Below are 12,865 nucleotides of genomic sequence, written 5' to 3' on the forward strand. Positions count from 1 at the left end.
CCAGTAGTGTCAGCATGATCCAAGTCTCATCCCTGTGTAAGGGAAAGAGCCATGAGTGTGGCTGGAGACTAAAGTACCAATTGGCTGGTGTCTGTTGGTGGTATGGAGATTGGTATGGCTGCCTGAAGTGAGCCCACCTACTCATTTCCCACAAACGTTTTCAGAATGCTTACATCTAAACCCCCTATAGCTTGGTTAGATGTATCTTAGGGGAAACAAAATGTAAGCTTTTCAAAAAGAAACTTGCATAATAAGTTATCCATATGTTGAGTCAACCAGTCTCTTACCCGAGCTATTGTCTGCACTGTTTTCTTAAGATAAATGCATTTTTTCAATTTTTCTAAAGCACTCTTGCCTTCTCACAATTCCCATCTCTTCCCTAAAATGCTTATTTTTCTTAACTAGTTATAAACGTGTATTAGAATTTGAAAATAAGATGAGTTTTGTAAGTTGCTAGCACACACTGAACTTTGTGCAGTATAACAAATATTCACTATCTAATTAGCGAGCATATTGATATCATAAGCATCATGATAGTATTTATCAAGACATAACAGCAAGATGTTACCTATGGGAATATGGGGGGAAAGAAAAAAAAGAAATTATGTTTCCATACTCCCAAACAACATTACATTTGTCCCCACTCTTTGTTTTTTAGTTCATTCCTTCTGATTTTCCCAGTGATTGTCTTTGGCAGTTGTTGGACAAATTCCATCCGATAAAAACAAAACACAAGACCAAGTAAAATGACCAGATGTAATATATTAGCATATTTTTGACATGAAGCAGCAGTTACTGTGACACTGTTTATTTTAAATTATTTAAAATGTGGTGATCATTTTATTCATATGCAATATTTCCCAAACATTAAATATGTTATAATTTAAAATATATAATGGGAAATATTCAGTATATTTGTTATATTTACTATGTCATATATACTACTAGGCTTTCTTTTGGTCATAAAATATTTCTGTGGTACTGATCTAGAGCTAATTTTTGTAGCTTCAGCCCTTCCTTGGTTAGAACAGGGTTTCTCAATCCACCTTTCATTACTTGCCTTTCTGGAATACTTGTATGGAGCAGTAACATTCTTGACATGAACTTGCAGCTCAGGAGTTAATGTGACGTAAAGGCAGGAGACAAGACCACAGAAGCTTTCACCACCTACGAAGTAAAATCAATTAAAATTGCAACATTAATTAAAATATAAACCAGCAAACAACACAGTTAATTGGGAACAAGTTAATTTAATCGCACAACAAGAAATATGGGATAACAAAAACCTTGAGTGTAAACATATTTAAAACTAGGACCACATTCTTTATATACTTAGACCGTTACTGCAGGAGTAGTCAGGTTACAAGCAACCTGAGCAAGGGTTTCAAAATCTGGTCCTGAGTTTGTAGAAATGCTGTAGTGTGGGGTTTTTTTTAAAGTGGTAGATTCCAGGATGTCTTATTATTAAATTCAAGGGGAAGAGCTGCAGCAAGTGTATCAAAGTGTAGCTTCATAATGGTCCAAGATATCCTTTTACTTAATGGGATGTGCTTTCTTACTTAGCCTGTATTATTCCACTTGTTAAAGTGAACATACTTGGGGTGGGAGTCACAAAGACATTTATATGCCTAATTCCCATTGAAATCAGTGAGTTAGGTGCTTAAATTCCTTTGTGAATTCCACCCTTGATGTTTAACCTTTCCAGACCTTTCCACAGGTGTACGATATATAGCATATTTTCATAGCCAGATTCTGCTCCCAGTTACATCTGAGTAATTCTGTGAATTCCATGAAGTTATTCTGGATTCACGCAGTCAGAAGCAGGCTGTACATCCATATTCCTGCCCTAAAATGTTTTGCATGGTATTGCTGTGCCCTGTTCCAACAACTGCTGTTTATTATTCTAGAGGTCGCTGCATTTTAGTGGTAGGAGAAAAAGGAGTATAGTAAATTACTCAACCTACCCTAGGGTCAAAGGAGACAAGGAGGAAATCCTTAGTTAGTGAACCTAAGGACCAGCCCATATTCAAGGCTGAACCTAAAGGCGTATCCATCTAATGGCCTGGCCCTGCAGCCTCAATGCAGGCAAAACTATTGAAGTCAGTTAGAATTTTGCATATGAACTAGAGAATCAGATCCTAAGTTTGGTATCCTTTAAGCTGAAAGGTGGTTTATAAATGCAAGATATAATTATTATTGACTATAATATTACCTCTCCTCTGAGTGGGTCTGGGCTGCTGACAACAGCTGCTTCTGCTACTGCCAGGTGCTTGATCAAGGCACTTTCTACTTAAAACAGTCCAATACGATACCTAGGAGAGGAAAAATGAGGTGTTTAGTAGATTAAATATGTGCAGCTCTTTCATTAACAAACTCTCCCCTAGTTTGTATTTTCTTGTAGTTTTAATTGAAAGGTACAAACCCAGCGGAGATGATATCATCCACTCTTCCTACAAACCACAAGTATCCATCTTCATCCACAGTCCCTCTGTCCCCAGCGATATAAAAAATCCCACGTAGTATTGCAGCAGTTTTTCCTGGATCATCCTAACAACCATGAAATAATGAAAATGTTGCAATTGCTGATGAATTAAGTTCTCCCATTTCTACAGCTATACTGCCCCCAATGTAAGGGTTGGATTTGAATGGGCAATTTAGAGTTGGAAGAGTCATTATTCGGTTACCAGGCACCTGAGTCAGCCACTCCTCTTGTCTTGCATATTGTGGTATTTGTGAATACACCCTCTTTCAGTGTCTGAGGAATAGTTCAAGTTATAGAAATATGAATTAGGTTATAGCTGTCTCCTACCCATTTTTCCCTTCTTTGCATGCTAAACACTTTTAATTCAATATTCCAACACCGGGATTTTCATTGTTAGTGATGGGCATAGACAAGAACCCAGATCTGAATGATCCACAAACTTGGGGGAAATTTAGATATGAACTTTGTCATTTAGTTTAGTTCATCAGCCATTATTTAATATGTCATTTACTCTTTGCTGGTAGAATATGGACACATAAGGCTGTGCTGCAGGAGATATGTTTTGTATTTCTCATTACGTTCAATATGTATCAAAGTTTTTGGGCTAGATTTTGACTAGCCCTGATGCAGCTCCTGCCACCTCCTGTCATGGCTGTATTAGGGTTACCTGAATCATGGCTGGGGCATAGTGGGAAAGTAAGAACTGTTTACCCAATACTCCCACCCACAAGCAAGTGAATGAGCAAGGGCAAGGAATGTCTGGAGTCATGGTTCTGTGCACCAGCCAGTGAGCTGCACCCTGAAAAGAGGTTTTGCAACTTACTTGCAAAGGGGTGTTGTTCATAATCCCATTGTGACACCACACCCCATATTCATCATAGTGGTACGATTATGACGTAATCATGATGCATCTTGCACAAGATATGTCATGTGGGGTGTCTATGAAAAAGTTATGATTTGCTGAATATGAGTATCCTATTTCTATGCATGTATCATTTTTGTATCTGAAGTTATGAATATTGACTATCTGTATTTCAAATGTGGCTACACCTGCTATGACTCATTGGGAGCATGCAAGGGCATGTGACCAGATCACATGATACTAAATTCCATTTTGGTGCCTGTATTTTTCCACAAAGTGGGCTGGGAACCTGGCTAGGGATGTGGGCTTATTTAGTCTGCAGAAGAGAAGAGTGAGGGGGGATTTGATAGCAGCCTTCAACTACCTGAAGGGGGGGGGGTTCCAAAGAGGATGGAGCTCGGCTGTTCTCAGTGGTGGCAGATTACAGAACAAGGAGCAATGGTCTGAAGTTGCAGTGGGGGAGTGGGTCTAGGTTGGATATTAGGAAAAACTGTTTCACTAGGAGGGTGGTAAAGCAGTGGAATGGGTTGCCTAGGGAGGTGGTGGAATCTCCATCCTTAGAGGTTTTTAAGGCCTGGCTTGACAAAGAATTAGTTGGGGTTGGTACTGCTTTGAGCAGGGGGTTGGACTAGATGACCTCCTGAGGTCCCTTCCAACCCTGATATTCTATGATTCTATTATATGGTTCTATGATTCTATGAAACAAAGGGGTTCCCGCCATATAGAGAGACTATAAAAGATGTGGAGTGACATAATCTCTTGGCCTCATTTCCCACACAAGAGAACACCTGAGGAACAAAGACTTAACTGGGGGAAGTGCTGGTCCCAGCCTAAAGGGATTCCTAGCCTACGTATGGAAACTTGGTGGACTGCTTGTATCATCAGTCAGGGTGAGATATTGCCGATTCAAATTCTGTCGAGTATATTAGGCTTTGTTTGCGTTTTTGTTTAATTTCCTAGGTAATCTGCTTTGATCTGTTTGCTATCACTTATAATCACTGAAATCTATATTTCCATAGTTAATAAACTTGTTTTATGTTTTCTCTTAACCAGTGGATTTTTGAGTGAAGTGTCTGGGAAAATCTCAGCTCAGTTAATAAGGGCTGGTGTGCATTGTCCTCTTCACATTGAGGGAAGGGCGAACTGGGTAATAAATTGAAACTGGTCAGGTTTTTGACCAGGGCAGGACGGTACAGCTCTGGGGTCCTAGGCTGGGGACCTGGGGGTATTTTGGCTGTAGCCTCTCTAGTGTTGTTTCATGCAGTGGCTGGCCAGACCTTGCATGCAACTGCAACTGGGGTGCGTCCCTGCCTGTGTGAATGCTGGTGGGAATGTAGGACCGGGAGCGGTCTGCAGCTTGTCACAGCAGCACAGTGTGAGAAGGAACCCAGGCTGGTGAGTCAAACGGCTCGGTGGTACCCCAGTTCCAGGTTGCATGCCTGGGGTACAACCTGTCACACCCACCCCAGAGCAAAAAGACAGCAGAGTAGTCACATTTCCTTGCTGATGCTTCTCCTGGGATGGTGCAGCTACATGCTGTCCTGTGGGCAGGGTAAGCCTACAGGCTTCATCCAGTCTTTTGTAAATTTACAACACTTTGCTTACCACGTATTGAGAGAAAAAACAAAATGGCTGCGTGGTATTTATTCTGATGGCAATGTCACCCTCTTTCCCAGGAGGCAGAACTTTGCAGTTTTTATCTATAATCTACAAGAACAGCCTGTTGTTTAGTATATTTTCTTTTCTAAACAAAGAGCTGTGATTAAAAAACAAAACAAAACAACCCAACCCACAGCTCTAAATACCATTCTTTTGTAGCAAAACTTGCACCGTCCCACACTTTCCCACACCGTCCCCATATTTTCATTCGCTCTAAAACCAATCAGAAAGGTGCCCACCATACCTGCACATCATAAGCGGGGGCGGGGGGCTTTTCCCATGGACCCCGGTTTAATTTTCATCCTTTTCATATTTGTACATATCATTCCCTGTTACAAAAATAAACAAACAACCCGGATGTTTTAATTGGCAGTCTCTATTCTATTTTGGTTCTTATACCAAGTTCCTCACCATGACATCAAAAGGTCCAAATATCACATTTTGTGCTACCCGAAACTCCCATTGACTTCATTGGGAGTTTTGGCTCAACAAAGAATGCAAGACCAGTCACAGTGAAATCTTATGTTATGAGGTTACATTACAGCCAATGAAAAGCTGCATTTAATGTCTCCATTGTAATTTAAAGCAAAATAATGAAGCCTTTCAGTCAATTACTATTTGCTCTGTAGCGATTATGGTGGGTTTCTGCATGATGAATTTAAATTAGGGGTAAGTATTTAACAAGAGGCTAGCGTGGCTTGCCCCTTAAGGGCTGGTGGACTGGGGCCAGCCAACCCTGATTATGGAAGGAACTGCTCCAGTCCACCTGTGCCAGGTTAACAGCCTCGATGGCACCTGGAAGGACAAACTCCGGCTTGGAGCCTGAGAGAAACTTTGTATTGGGAAGAAGGGCTGGAGAGAGACAGAGAGACTGAACTGGACTTGGGCCTGGAGCACCAGTGTGTACCTAGAGAACTGAATAACCTGGACTCCCAGAAGGGTAGTATTTTAACTACCACTGGGTTGTTGTTTTGAGTTTATAGAGGAACCAAGAGGGGAAACAGATGCAGGGTGCCTTAGAGTGACCTCTGACCATAAGAGGGTACTTGGGAAGCAGCCAACCCTGTAACAAAGTCTCTTGTTAATTTTAAATGCAACATCCATGAGCTAATGTGAATGTAGGACTTCTGTCTGTCCGTTGCCTTCATAAATATCCAGTCCTGTCTGGCTTTTCCACTAAGCCATCACTTCAGGGTTCTGTGACTCCCCTCCAGTCTCACAGTACTACAGGATCTTCAAATTGTACCTTCACAGACACAAAGAAAATCAGTGAGGATCATCCCAGGTTCTCTGGGGCACAAACCCTGCTTTCACTTGCTCCCTTGCAACCCCATTGACTTCAGTGCACATTGGGCACAATTCTGTCCCTCACTTATACACATGCAATTCTCAGTAAAGTCAATGAGAGTTGCACTTGTATAGCAAACCCATTGACTTCACGGGGAGGGGGGGATGTGCAGAATTTGGCCCCTGCAGTCTCATATTACATCCACACCAAGGAAGAAGAGTGGAGCTGCTTTTTGGAAGACATCTCCGAGGAGCCAACAAAAGTAGGGGAGGTGAGTGCAGAGCTTTTTTTCTTCTCACATTTACTAAAGAGGGATGGACCCAAACAGCTCAGTTCAGATATGCACCTAACAGTGTGGACAGAGTCATCCCATGGGTATGGCGAATTGGGGTGACTGCTTTAGGCCCCGTGCTTTGGGGGGGCCCCGGGCTTCAGTATGCATGTGTCATGCGGGGGGCACCAGACCGGCCTGGGGGGTTGGGAGGTGGGGTTAGGGGTGCCTGGGGGGCCAGCCCAGACCGGGATGGAATTAGCAGTTTGGAGGGCCAGGCGCTGGCAGCAGGGGTCAGGCCCGCTCTCAGCAGCAGGAAGCGCATGTTGTATTTATTTTTCTTGCTCGCCCACCACCACACCGTCTGCAAGTGTCCTAGCACCGCTGGAAAACGCCAGTGCCAGGCTGACCCTATCCATTGCCCTTCCTCCCCGAACCCTTCCCTTTTCTGGGACCCCCCCAGCACGGGGAGCCCCCTTGCCCCTAGCACAGGTGCCACCCTGTGACTCTCCATCATCCCTCACCCCCCCAGCACTGGTGTGACTCTCCATCATCCCTCCCAACACCAGATTTCACTTGTATAAAGAATGTTGAGGGCCCCATACAGGCTGATTTTTCCCGGGCCCTGCACCACCACTAGGGACAGCCCTGAGTCTGGAGGAGTTTTTTGATCTGTGCAAATTTCCTAGTTCTGCGAAACAGTTGAAATCTTTTGAGATCTGGCTTTTTCCCTAGAGCCTCATTTGCAGTTACACTAAGAGCCCTTTACATTGCCAGCATGCTGTAAAGGGACATTAGTATAATGAACCCACATCCTCAGTGCTTCCTGCTTGTGTTCGGCCGGTAAGACTACAAGAACTGCCTTCTCTGCTATGTCTCAGCACATCCAAGGCTACAGCCAGGATGTGCAGCCAATTGCTAAAGTGAAAATGACCTTAAAACATTAACCAAACAGTTTGATACTTTACCAAGGGTATGTTTCAGGTCCTGATTGAATTTTTCAGCAGGGATTTCGATCAGTTCCTATTTTATCAGAACCAACTGGCCACTTACATCAGTGGGAGCTCTGCAAAGCTAAGAGAATTTTTCCCTCTTTGTTTACTGTCCTTTTTAATGTTTCAGGTCAAAATTCACTCTCAGCTGCAGGCAGTAACAGGGGGGGAATTGGCACTTGCTTTGTTACACCCTGCTGACTATTAACTGAATGTGCTGTGCTTCTTCATGGTTCACTTCTTCCAGCGCATTGTTTCCCACTGCAGTGGTTTTAACTTGCAATATGGTGTCACTGGTAGAGCTCATTACTAATGAGCAAAATATCTGGCTGGGCACTTTTATGGAAATAGAATGATGTTAATGCCGTCAATAGGGTTGAGGTACCTGGTAAGATCATGCCGCACATGCATGCGGTAGGCTGTGGGGGCACTGCAGATAGTGATTATTGGATACCTGGTCAGGGGCTAACAAATTGAAGGGAAAAGAAAAATGGAAAGTTTGTAAATCAAGTTAGAAAAATTGGCCTGGGATATTTTGAGCATCTCTAAGTATCCTTTTCAGCAGTGTAATAATGCACAGCTATCAGCCACTCTCTGATCTCAGTTACGCCAGTGCAGAGCTGGAGTAACTGTAGTGAAGTAATTCTAGTTATGTTAAATTTTCAATGGCGTACCAGAGATCATTGAATTGCTGGGCACATTAAGCCCAAGAAGTAATATATTGGCTCGTGAAATGTCAGTCAGACAAGAGTCAATGTGTCGTGACATTCACTGAAACATGAAGGCAGTCTCCAGAGATGAAATCCTGGCCCTATTTAAGTCAATTGGAGTTTTGTTATTAACTTTTGTGGGGCCAGAATTTCACCATAGGAAACTAAAACTGGGCACCCAAAAATGGAGGTACCCAAAATTAGAGGCTGCTTTTGAAAATTTATGCTGTAATAACTTCATGTGAATTGAAAGTGGAGCTTTATTGTCATTGACTGGCTAACACCTTGCTTAAGTCAATATTTTCTTTGGTCCTATTTGGACTGTTATTACATATATTCTGAATGCCTCCACAGAAATACCTGGAATTCTCTCAGTTATATCTATTAAGGGCTTGCTACTGCACCAGGAGAGCAGAGTGTTGGGTGTACGTGAGCACGGGGTGATGAGCAGAACAGTGAGTGTAAGGAACCTGAACCTATATTACTGAGAGTGCTGCTCTGTAGCTGCCTAGTAAAGCTACAGAAGGGAGTGCACAGCTCAGTTCCTCATAAGCAAAATAAGGATCTCAGCCGAGCCTGTGTTTTCTCATGTGTGCCCATTCTCCAGCCCTTCCTCATGCATCTTTTACCCAGTCCACTAGCAAATTAGGAAGGGAGGGATTTCCTTCCAGGTAGCGTGGAGAAGAACTATGGCTCTCTCTTCACCCTGCTTATATCGATGGGTAATATCCACTCACTCTGGCGCTCGGGTACAAAACCCTAGTGCGCCCTGCTGTGTTCCATCTACATGCTTGCAAGGTCAAGCACTTAGGGCTAGTTCCACACAGGGCCTTAGGTGCCTAGCTGCCAATTTAGGCACATGAGTCCAACATGCCACTGAGAAGCTCACCCCACTCCCCTACTCTGCTCAGCTGAATCTAACGTTGTAGGTGCTAAATTCCTTAGGCGCCTACGTTTCTGCCAGTGGACATGCACAAAACTGCCCTAGTCTTGATGATGCTGAGCTGCGCAGTGCCCTGGCCTAGATCACACCTAAGCCCTGGCAGGATTGACCAACTGGGCATTCCCCACCTCCCTCATGCCTGTTCCAGTAGGCATGCACACAGAAGTCATCAGAAAAGACAGCAGGGGGTGAGCTTTTGGGGGGGCGATGTCCCCCAATAGTCCAGTAGTTATGGCACTCACCTGGGAGTTAGGAGACCTGGCTTTAAGTCCCGGCTCCAAAGCAGGCAGAGCAGGGATTTGAAAACTGGCATCCCACATCCCAGGTGATAAGTTTCCTAACCGCTGAGTTATTGGCTATAATGGAGTTAGTGGGCTTTCTCTCTCTGGTTTTTCATGACAGAGGGCTGATCTGGTTAAGGCCCTGTCCCTCTCCCTTTCCTACTGGCCAGTGTAGGCAACTCTCTGCTCAGCTTGTTGTTTTTTGAGAATCTCATTCTTAGGGATCTAACTCTCCCCATTGTATAGGAACGTTTGGACTGTGAATTCCAATAGGCATGAGGGTGACTAAGAGCTAAGCATTGCTATGCCTAAATCCCTTTATGGACTTAGCCCTTGGAGTACCAATTAAAAACAACCCAACAATTAAAACTCTAAAGGGGAGGTGAAATTAGAGATCTGCAAAATTATGTAATAGAAACTTAGTGACTCATCACAGAGCTGCTTTCAGCCATTCATAAAGTAGGCTTTTTCCTCTTGCATGGCATAGTAGGATTTATCTTGGGTGTGGAGTGGGAGGTTTAGATATCATCAGTTGCTGAAGTAAGCTGATCTCTCCTCCTCAATGTATTGCTTTTCCAATGGTCACAGCAACTTAATTAAAGTATTTATTTAAACCAGCTAATTTATAATTTCATACATCAGACACTCATTAGTAGCAACATGGTGGTGCCCTTTTGCTATGTTGCTTCTAAGCAGCTGTTGCTGTTATGGGGAATATCGACAATTCACAGTAGGGAAAGTGTTTTCGGGAAATGTTGCTCTTATAAGGTGTTTCTGTAAACAAGTGTCTACAGTAGAGAAGCTCAGGAAGGGAGAGATTATAGTGAAACATTTACATGTCATGTGATTGGAAGCAGCTGGCTGAATTCTATACCTCAAAAGTCATGCTGCAAAATACCTACAGTAGTTACATCTTTTCAAAAGACAAATCCCTTGTGGTTATACCATTCTAAAACACTAATCCCATAAATCTCTATGTTTGTGGTCTGCTTGGCAAACAGGATGAAATGTAAATAAATCCTCATTGTGAGCTTTGTACTCTTACCTTTAGGATCTTTGTTGGCTCAAACTGGGGCATGATGTGTACAAAAACACATGTACCCCGAAGCCAGGGGGCAAAGACATGCCCCAGGGCTGCCTTTATCCGGCCAGTGTCTGACATATTGCATATGATGTCTGAGGGCGTCAAATCCAGACAATACCTGTAGAATACAGAGGTGAAAAATACAAGTGAATGTACAATTGAACTAAGAAATGTCAGTGTTAGCTTAATATAGGCCTTATAAAACTGAGGTGAAAATTTAACAGCTTAAACAAACCCTCCTTCCCTGTCCTTTCATGATATTGATGATAACATCAAACTAATGATATTTTACACATCCATTAAAAATATTATTGGTCATGGCTTAGTTGGCAAGTAGGATTTCTGGCACAGTTTAACTAAGGATTTCAAAGAAATTACATATACAATAGAGTGACAACCCAGCAATTTGACTCATGATTGTATCCCACATGTGAAGTTCTTTTGTTTCTTTCACATTTCAGAGCTTTAACATTTAGCGACACAGTGGAATTAAATGCCAGACCTTCCACATAGAGCAAACCCCAGACCGAAACTACAGTGGGAGTGTTCAGCCATTTTTGGAGACCCTGTGGTTCCGCTGGTGAAGTAGATAGCCACTGGGTCTTGGCTCTTTGTCTTGACACAGTTGTGGTCACCAGGTGCAGCTCTTCAAAAAACATAGTATGTCGACATCATTCAGTAAACTGAACGCTGATTCCTTCTGTTATCAAATCCACAGAATTGTCTGGACAATCAAGATTAGCCCTGGTTATTGGTCTTGCTGTACTCCCTTCCAACTGAGACTCCCTCGGGACTTCCTTACTTTTGCAGCCAGTTGGCACATGTTGCTCTTGTTCTCAAACCTAGGAGTGACTGTTTTCTCCAGCATAAAACCTCATTTTATTATATTTTTTTCTCCCATAATGTCCACAATGAGGACACTTCACTTCGGAAGGGGAACAGGGACATGTGATTAAGGAATAAGAGCACATGAAGCAATAAACTGGGTGATTAAACAAGGACACCTGATAATTCAAACTCAGGCATCTAAATTCAATTCTGAGGCACTGGGTGATTTATGCCATGCTTTAAAGGGCCACTGTCCAAGGGCCCAGTATTTAACATATCCCAAAAGGTCCTCGCCCTTTGACCTCAGGGCCCTCTTATAGCTGAAAAATAGAATCTACTTGTTCATCTGAACTAGCGATGCTCAAAGCCCAGTTTCTCATCAGAACTTGGGGGACAGGGGGCCATATCCCCCTCCCACACAAACTTTTACCCACCATAAGGGCAAGTGACAGAGGGAGGGGCAGAGAGGAGTGAGCGTAGGGCAGGGGCTTGTGGGGGAGAGGCTGCATGGGAGCGGGGCCTTGGGGGAATGGGCAGTGTGAGAGCGGGGTCTCGGGGGGAAGGGGGTGGTGTGGGGGGGAAGGGTCACAGTTTAGTGCCAGTGACTCCCCCACTTTTGAACCTTCTGCCGCTCCTGCTCATTCATGCCACCTCCATCAATTGCTCCTTTAAAAAGGCTGTCCCAGCTCCTGCCACATCCCCTCCGTCTTTTGTAACCACCATCTGTCTAATTAGGCCATGTGTATATGTACAGCGTTGCAGCAGAGCTGCTCCCTCCGACATAGCTTATACTGCTCACAGTGGTGATTTTTTTATGCCAGTGGGAGAGCTCTCTTCCGCCAGCATAGAGTGTCTTCACCACACACGCTGGCGTGGCACAGCTGTCCCAGTACCCTGCCACCGACATTGCACTGTGCACACGAACCCTGATGTCGGTGTACTGTATGTCGTCCAGGAGGGTGGAATATTCACACCTCTGAGCGACGTAAGTTTTGCTGACACCGGCTGTAGTGTAGACATAGCCTTAGTGTTCCTTTCCCTTGTCCTGTCGTGTTCTAAAACCTCAGAACCAGCTGCACATTCTCAAAGTTTTCCTTATCTCACTAAGGCTTGAGGCCAGTTTTGCTTTCATCTAATGAGATTGGAATGAGTTAATGATTTGCTCATGCCTAAATCTAAAGGTTTCACTTTTATTCTTGTCTTGCAAGGGCTCTTGACAGACACTGTAGATCATGCTTCTTTTCCTCATTACTTTGGTACAGAGACAAGGGATTCCAGTGGATTTCTTCCTATTTCTCTGACTCATCTGGTATCCTGCCTGTATCATAATCTTTCTTCCTCGCTTGGTGGTGTGACGTTCCCCTTTGGTGTTATCTGGCCCGGTGATCTTCTAGGTCACTCCAATCCTTGACTCTGGGAGCCAGCCTTACTCTGCTCTGCAGTGAGAACCTCCACTTCTGGCCTG

At 43.7% G+C, this 12,865-nt stretch overlaps 1 pseudogene; it reads right to left on the reverse strand.

Moving 5' to 3' along the window:
• Positions 1-628: 628 nt before the first annotated feature.
• LOC125643301 (acyl-coenzyme A synthetase ACSM4, mitochondrial-like) lies at positions 629-12,307 on the reverse strand (annotated as a pseudogene).
• Between the last annotated feature and the right edge of the window lie 558 nt (positions 12,308-12,865).

Source organism: Caretta caretta, chromosome 10, assembly GCF_965140235.1.
Source record: "Caretta caretta isolate rCarCar2 chromosome 10, rCarCar1.hap1, whole genome shotgun sequence".
Classification (NCBI taxonomy): Eukaryota; Metazoa; Chordata; order Testudines; family Cheloniidae; genus Caretta; species Caretta caretta.